Source organism: Lolium perenne, chromosome 5, assembly GCF_019359855.2.
Source record: "Lolium perenne isolate Kyuss_39 chromosome 5, Kyuss_2.0, whole genome shotgun sequence".
NCBI lineage: Eukaryota > Viridiplantae > Streptophyta > Magnoliopsida > Poales > Poaceae > Lolium > Lolium perenne.
Window position 1 is genome coordinate 157497785 of NC_067248.2, and position 8499 is coordinate 157506283.

Genomic DNA, 8499 nt, shown 5'->3' on the forward strand with positions numbered 1-8499 from the left:
AATTTTTATTTAAGAAATCTACTACTACTGCAACGGTAGTGGATGAGGCGCCAGGTGAGGAAGTGATACCATATAAAATACCTATGAAAATTATTGAACGTGTTATGGATAACCGCTATGAAGGGGATGGAACTGTCCATCCTGGTGATCATTTACTGTTTTTGCATGAATTATGCGGGTTATTCAAATGTGCAGGTATTGCTATGGATGAAGTGAGGAAGAAACTATTCTCTTTATCGCTGTCCTGGTAAAGCGGCGCATTGGTATAAATTACTGGATAATGGGGATTCTCTTGAATGGAATGATATTGTGCCCGGTTTTATTCTAAGTTCTATCCTCCAAGTGAAATTCACAAGGATCGGAATCGCATATATAATTTTTGGCCTCATGATGGAGAGAGTATTGCCCAAGCTTGGGGGAGATTGAAGTCTTTAATGCTCAAATGCCCCATTCATGAGCTTCCTGGTAATGTTATTATTGATAATTTCTATGCAAGACTTTCTTTTCAAGACAAGACCTTGCTGGATACTTCTTGTTCTGGATCATTTACACGCAACAAAGAAGAGTTTAAAAGGGACCTTCTTGATCGGATCCAAGAAAATACTGAAGGTTGGGAGAACGACAAGGATAGAGAATCAGGTATAATTTATGATTATAAATGCATTGAAGCTTTTATGGATACTGATAAATTTCGTAATATGAGTGCTATATATGGTCTTGATTCTCAAGTTGCTGCAAATCTTTATAAAGCTTTTGCCTCTCATTATGAATTGCCAAAGAAGAATTTTGATAAGTATCATGAACCGTATAAAGATAAAATTGATTCATCTATTAATAAATGCGTTGTAGTTGAAACTGCTGATCATGTTATTCCTGAAGCTTATATTGAAAAAACTCCTTTCCCTGCTAAAATGAAGGAGTACTCTGTTATAAATAGTGCGGTTCATAAAAGTGAAAAGAAACCTGTAGAACCTGAAGAACAAATAAAAGTTGAACCTTTGTTGCAATAGTTAAAGATCTTGTGACTGAAAATGTGGAGGATGGTCATATTATTTTCTGTGAAGATGCTTCTAATATTGTTTCACATCCTAATAAACCCAAACAAGCTAGTGTTCCTATGCTATCTGTTAGAATTGGTGATCATTGCTATTATGGATTATGTGATATTGGTGCAAGTGTTAGTGCTATTCCATATGAGCTTTACACGGAGATTATGCACGAAATTGATTCTTGTGAACTTGAAGATATTGATGTGGTTATTCAGCTGGCTAATAGAGAAACTATTTCTCCAATTGGTATTGTTCGAGATGTGGAAGTATTATGCGGTAAGATTAAATATCCTGCTGACTTTTTGGTACTTGGTTCTGCTGCTAGTGATTATTGTCCTATTATCTTTGGTAGACCTTTTCTAAATACTTGTGGAGCTATTATAGATTGCAAGAAAGAGAAAATTTTGACTAAATTTGCTGGTGAATCTTATGAGTTTAACTTCTCTAAATTTACTAAAACTCCTTATAAAGCTGATTTGCCTAGTAATGATTTTAAAATGGAGCAGTGTGCATCTATTGTTCTTGTTCCTAACAATCCTTTGCAGCAACATTTGGAGGATAGCGAGAGTGAAGTTTTTAGGAAAGAAAGAGATGAGCTTGAGGAAATTTTTCTTCGCCAACCTATTCTCAAGCATGATTTACCGGTGGAAGATTTGGGTACAACACCTCCACCTAAGGAAGATCCTGTTTTTGATTTAAAGCCTTTACCTGATAATCTTAAATATGCTCATATTGATGATAAGAAAATATATCCTGTTATTATTAGTTCTAAGCTTTCAGGGATTGAGGAAGAAAGGTTATTGGAAATATTGAAGAAGCACCGAGGAGCTATTGGCTACACTCTTGATGATTTGAAAGGGATTTCTCCTTCTATTTGCCAACATGCTATTAATATGGAAGATGATGCAAAGCCTGTTGTTGAACATCAGCGTCGTCTAATTCCGAAGATGAAGGAAGTGGTAAGGAATGAGGTATTACGACTTCTTGAAGCTGGTATTATATATCCTATTGCTGATAGTAGATGGGTTAGTCCTGTGCATTGCGTTCCCAAGAAAGGAGGAATGACTGTTGTGCCTAATGATAATGATGAGCTCATCCCTCAAAGAGTAGTTGTAGGGTATAGAATGTGCATTGATTTTTGAAAAGTTAATAAAGTTACTAAGAAAGATCATTACCCTTTACCATTTATTGATCAAATGCTAGAAAGATTGTCTAAAAATACTCATTTTTGCCTTCTTGATGGTTATTCTGGGTTTTCACAAATTGCTGTTAAAGCTAAAGATCAAGAGAAAACCACCTTTACCTGTCCTTATGGAACTTATGCTTATAGATGTATGCCTTTTGGTTTATGTAATGCTCCTGCTACTTTTCAAAGATGCATGTCTGCTATTTTTCATGGTTTTTGTGAAAGTATTGTAGAGGTATTCATGGATGATTTTTCCGTCTATGGGAATTCTTTTGATAGTTGCTTGCGAAACCTTGATAAAGTTTTGCAGAGATGTGAAGAAACTAACCTTGTTCTTAATTGGGAGAAATGCCACTTTATGGTTAATGAAGGAATTGTATTGGGACATAAAATTTCTGAGAGAGGTATTGAAGTTGATAGAGCTAAAGTTGAAGCAATTGAGAAGATGCCCTATCCGAGGGACGTTAAAGGTATTCGTAGTGTTCTTGGTCATGCTGGGTTTTATAGGAGATTTATTAAAGATTTCTCCAAGATTTCAAAGCCTCTTACTAATCTTCTTCAAAAAGATGTACCATTTGTTTTTGATGATGATTGTAAGGAAGCTTTTGAAACTCTTAAGAAAGCCTTAACAACTGCTCCTATAGTTGAACCTCCTGATTGGAACTTACCCTTTGAGATTATGTGTGATGCTAGTGATTTTGCTGTAGGCGCTGTTCTTGGACAGCGAGTAGATAAAAAGCTGAATGTTATTCATTATGCTAGTAAAACTCGTGATGCTGCTCAAAGAAATTATGCTACAACTGAAAAAGAATTATTAGCTGTAGTCTTTGCTTGCGATAAATTTAGATCTTATATTGTTGATTCAAAAGTTACTATTCATACTGATCATGCTGCAATTAGATACCTTATGACAAAGAAAGATGCTAAGCCGAGGCTTATTAGATGGGTACTTCTTTTGCAAGAATTTGATTTACATATTGTAGATAGGAAAGGTGCTGATAATCCTGTTGCTGATAATTTGTCTAGATTGGAAAACATTGCTTATGATCCTATTCCTGTTAATGATAGTTTTCCAAATGAACAATTGGCTGTAATAAAGGTGAACTCGCGAGACAGTCCTTGGTATGCTGATTATGCTAACTTTATTGTTTCCAAGTACTTGCCTCCAACCTTTTCAGCTCAGCAAAGGAGGAAATTCTTTTATGATTTGAGGCATTATTTCTGGGATGACCCACACTTATATAAAGAAGGAGTGGATGGTATTATGCGAAGATGTGTTCCCGAATATGAACAACAGGAGATATTGAGTAAATGTCATGGTAGTGCTTATGGAGGACATCACGCCGGAGAAAGAACCGCGCAAAAGGTTCTACAATCAGGTTTTTATTGGCCAACTCTCTTCAAAGATGCGAGAAAGTTTATTTTATCTTGTGATGAATGCCAAAGGGTTGGTAATATCTCCAGACGTAATGAAATGCCAATGAATTATACTCTTGTTATTGAACCGTTTGATTGTTGGGGATTTGACTTCATGGGACCTTTTCCGTCTTCAGAAGGTAACACTCACATACTTGTTGTTGTTGATTATGTTACTAAATGGGTGGAAGCTATACCTACAAAAAGTGCTGATGGTGAGACCTCTTTAAGAATGCTTTTAGATATTATTTTTCCTAGATTTGGAGTACCTAGATATATTATGACTGATGGAGGTTCTCATTTTATTCATGGAGGTTTTAGAAAAACCCTTGCTAAGTATGGTATTAATCATAGAATTGCTTCCGCTTATCATCCTCAAACTAGTGGTCAAGTAGAATTATCAAATAGAGAGATTAAATCTATTTTGGGAAAGACCGTTAATAAAACTAGAAAGAATTGGGCTAGTAAATTGAAGGATGCACTATGGGCTTATAGAACTGCTTATAAAAATCCCATGGGAATGTCACCTTATAAAATGGTTTATGGGAAAGCTTGTCATTTACCTTTAGAACTAGAGCACAAAGCTTATTGGGCTGTTAGAGAATTAAATAAAGATCCTAAACTTGCCGGTGATAAGAGGTTGTTGCAATTGAGTTCTCTAGATGAATGGAGAAGTGAAGCTTATGAAAATGCTAAACTCTTTAAGGAGAAAGTTAAAAAATGGCATGATAGGAGGATTATCAAAAGAGAATTTAATATTGGGGATAAAGTCCTATTGTATCGGTCTCGTCTCAGATTCTTTGCAGGGAAATTACTCTCGAAATGGGAAGGACCATATGTTGTCGAGGAGGTGTATCGTTCAGGAGCAATCAAAATTAGCTCTCTCCAAGGCAATGCTACGCAAGTGGTGAATGGACAAAGACTCAAGCATTATATCTCAGGTGATTCCTATAATGTTGATATTGATATTATTCAAGTGGAAACACCGGAAGCTTTCATCAAAGGGCAAATTGACGATCCGCGAACTCGACTTTGAATAGGTAACAGTACTGGTAATGAAAAGTACGCAATTTACTTTCTGAACAATATTTTCGCTGTTTTTGGAAAATATGAAAAATTACGAGTTCGAAACGGAGTGGAAAGGACGCACGAGGGGGCGCCACCATAGGCCGGCGTGGCCAAGCCTGGGCCCGCGCCGCCCTGTGGTTTGGCCGCCCCGTTGCCCCTTTCCGACTCTGGTTCGATCTGGTACTTTCCGTTTGTCGTGAAAAATTTTGCTATATAATCCCCCGGACCCCTGGAGGTCCGTATATCGTTTTCTCGACGTGTTTTGTTTCGAGCTGTTTCTGCCAGGATCTGTTTTCAGTTTAGAAGCACCATGGTTTCCAAGAACAAGGGCAAGGAGTTTCCGGATGAAGATGATCGAGATCTTGGGTGGAAAGAGGAAGACAAGGACGTCAAGGAAGAGGATGAAGAAGAGGTGGAGGAAGATTCGCGCGCACACCCGCGTGCTACTATCGCAAGCATCAAGGTGGTGGACAACCCTTTTAGTGCAAACAAGAGCGCAAGAATTCGCACTGGAGGAGGGGTTCCACGTCATTACCTAGCTCCGAAAACATCTCCATCAGGCACTCATCACCCCTTCCACAATCTAATTTTCAATAATCAAATTGAAGGGACTCCCAAGGCAGCATTGCCTAGCCAGTGGGATATAGATCGCTCTAACACTGCAGGAGAGAAGGAGCCTGAGGCTGAAGAGTGGGGAAATAACTCCAAGAGCTGGGACTCGCCGTCAGACAGACTCTTTAACCGCGTCGAGCACAATTCGGAGATGATTCGCAATCTCATATACAAGATTGACGAGCTTCAGGAGCTTATTGAGAAGCTTGTCAGGAATTCATCACCACCATCTCCGCAGGAGTAATTCATCATCGGTATTGGCATCCCCTTGGTTTGTTCCAAGCTTGGGGGAGTGCCGCGGTATCACATAATCACTACCTTTTACTTTTATTTGTCAAGTAGTGTCATATCATGAGTAGGGAAGTTATCATATAAGATGGGTTGCAGTTGGAAGTATCTCTCTTTAGTTGGTTATCAATGTATCCCTTGGTGTGAGTTATCGTTATGGAATATTAATGAGAAGTCTTATCATTTACATATTGCACATTTTATTCTAGTTTGCAATTTCTATCATATGATTCACCTTGTTGTTAGTATTGGCATCACTTTGGGAGCATTGAATAAATCTATTTGGTTTTGGCAAACTTAGCATTGGTCAATAGCAACAACACTTTGAGGATAAGTAGAAAAGAGAAATACATGTAGATGTTTCATTGTCTTTCTTGTTAGCTCATAGCTTATTATTCTGAAGTTAAGATTGTTTGTGCTTACAAGGAAGATGCATGATTGTTTCTATCATATGTATATTTGTTTGTTTCCCTCAACTCTTATGCTTGCTAATTAACCTTGCTAGCCAAAGACCTGTACTGAGAGGGAATACTTCTCGTGCATCCAAACCTTAAGCCAAACCTATGCCATTTGTGTCCACCATACCTACCTACTACATGGTATTTTCTGCCATTCCAAGTAAATACTTCATGAGCTACCTTTAAACAATTCAAAACTTAGTATCTCTTATTTGTGTCAATGTTTTATAGCTCATGAGGAAGTATGTGGTGTTTTATCTTTCAATCTTGTTGGGCAACTTTCACCAATGGACTAGTGGCTTCATCCGCTTATCCAATAATTTTGCAAAAAGAGCTGGCAATGGGATTCCCAGTCCCAAATTAATTAAACTAAATAGACACTCCTCCATGGTATGTGATTGATGGACGGCACCTGAAGGATTCGGTTAGCCATGGCTTGTGTAAGCAAAGGTTGGGGGGAGTGTCATCATCATAATAAAACTAAAATAAAAAGGCACTCCTTCATGGTATGAGATTGTTGGCAGGCACCCGAGGATTCGGTTAGCCATGGTTTGTGAAAGAAAGGTTGCAAGGAGTGCCACACAAAATGAAAATAATATGGGAGCCGCTCTTTGGAGGTTGTCCGGCAAGGGGGTTAGAGTACCCGCTACCAGTCGTTGACAACAACAAACACCCCTCAAAATGTTACTTTTATTCTCTTTATATGATTGCAAAACTGAAAAAGCTCTAGCACATGATTTAATCCCTGCTTCCCTCTGCGAAGGGCCTGTCTTTTACTTTATGTTGAGTCAGTAAACCTATTTCCCTCCATCTCAAGCAAGCATTTGAGTAGTTGTGATCAAACCATTATACTGTGATTTGCTTCATCATGTCTTTTATTCTTCCTTGTTTAGTACAAGTTTTATCTGAATGAATATACCTTTGCAAGTTATCAATGATCATGAAAAGACCATTATGATTGAGTATGCAAGTTGTGCCTTATAAACTTTAACATGACAGCGCTGCTCAATGAGATAAATATAATCTGTTAATTGTTCTCTGACCAAGAACGAAGTTTGCCATCACCAATTATGATTTCTTATGCACCTTTATTTGTGATTACCTTATACTTGTTTCAAGTTGAGTTATAAGAGGTTGTTTACTATAATGTCCGGTGTGAATGAATATGATGCTTCTTGTCCGTATTTTATTTATCGACACTTCACTCCATAAACATGTGGTCTTGTCTATCGAGCTCAGTTTCGCTTGGGGGCAAGCGAAGTCTAAGCTTGGGGGGAGTTGATACGTCCAATTTGCATCACTATTTTATATCATAATTTGCTGTTATTCATTGATATATTTCATATTGGGACACAATACTTATGTTATTTCATCTATTTTGCATGTTTCATTATTATTGGAGGATCAAGCACCGGAGCCAGGATTCTGCTGGAAAAAGCACCGTCAGAACGCGATATTTCGGAAGATCAACTGTGGAAGGAAATTATACCAAAAATCCTATTTTTCAAGATGACGGAGGAAGCCAGAAGGGGGAGCCAGGAGGACCCAGGGTGGGCCCACACCCTAGGGCGGCGCGGCCCATGCCCTGGCCGCGCCGCCATGTGGTTTGGGGGGGCCCACGACCCCTTTCGCCTCCTTTTCTTCGCGAAATCCTTCGTCCCGAAAACCTAAGCCACACAGGGGACCTCACGAGAGTTTACAGCCGCCTCTGCGGGGCGGAGAACACCAGAGAGAAAAGAGCTCTCCGGCGGGCAGGAATCCGCCGGGGAAATTCCCTCCGGGAGGGGGAAATCGACGCCATCGTCACCGTCATCGAGCTGGACATCATCGCCATCACCATCATCATCATCTCCACCATCATCACCGCCGTCATCACCGCTGGACACCGTCATCGCCGTGGCAATTTGGGTTTGATCTTGATTGTTTGATAGGGGAAACTCTCCCGGTATCGATCTCTACTTGTTGTTGATGCTATTGAGTGAAACCGTTGAACCAAGTTTATGTTCAGATTGTTATTCATCATCATATCACCTCTGATCATGTTCCATATGATGTCTCGTGAGTAGTTCGTTTAGTTCTTGAGGACATGGGTGAAGTCTAAATGTTAGTAGTGAACTATGGTTGAGTAATATTCAATGGTGTGATATTTAAGTTGTGGTGTTATTCTTCTAGTGGTGTCATGTGAACGTCGACTACATGACACTTCACCATTTATGGGCCTAGGGGAATGCATCTTGTATTCGTTTGCTAATTGCGGGGTTGCCGGAGTGACAGAAACCTAAACCCCCGTTGGTATATCGATGCAGGAGGGATCGCAGGATCTCAGAGTTTAAGGCTGTGGTTAGATTTATTCTTAATTACTTTCTTGTAGTTGCGGATGCTTGCAAGGGGTATAATCACAAGTATGTATTAGTCCTAGGAA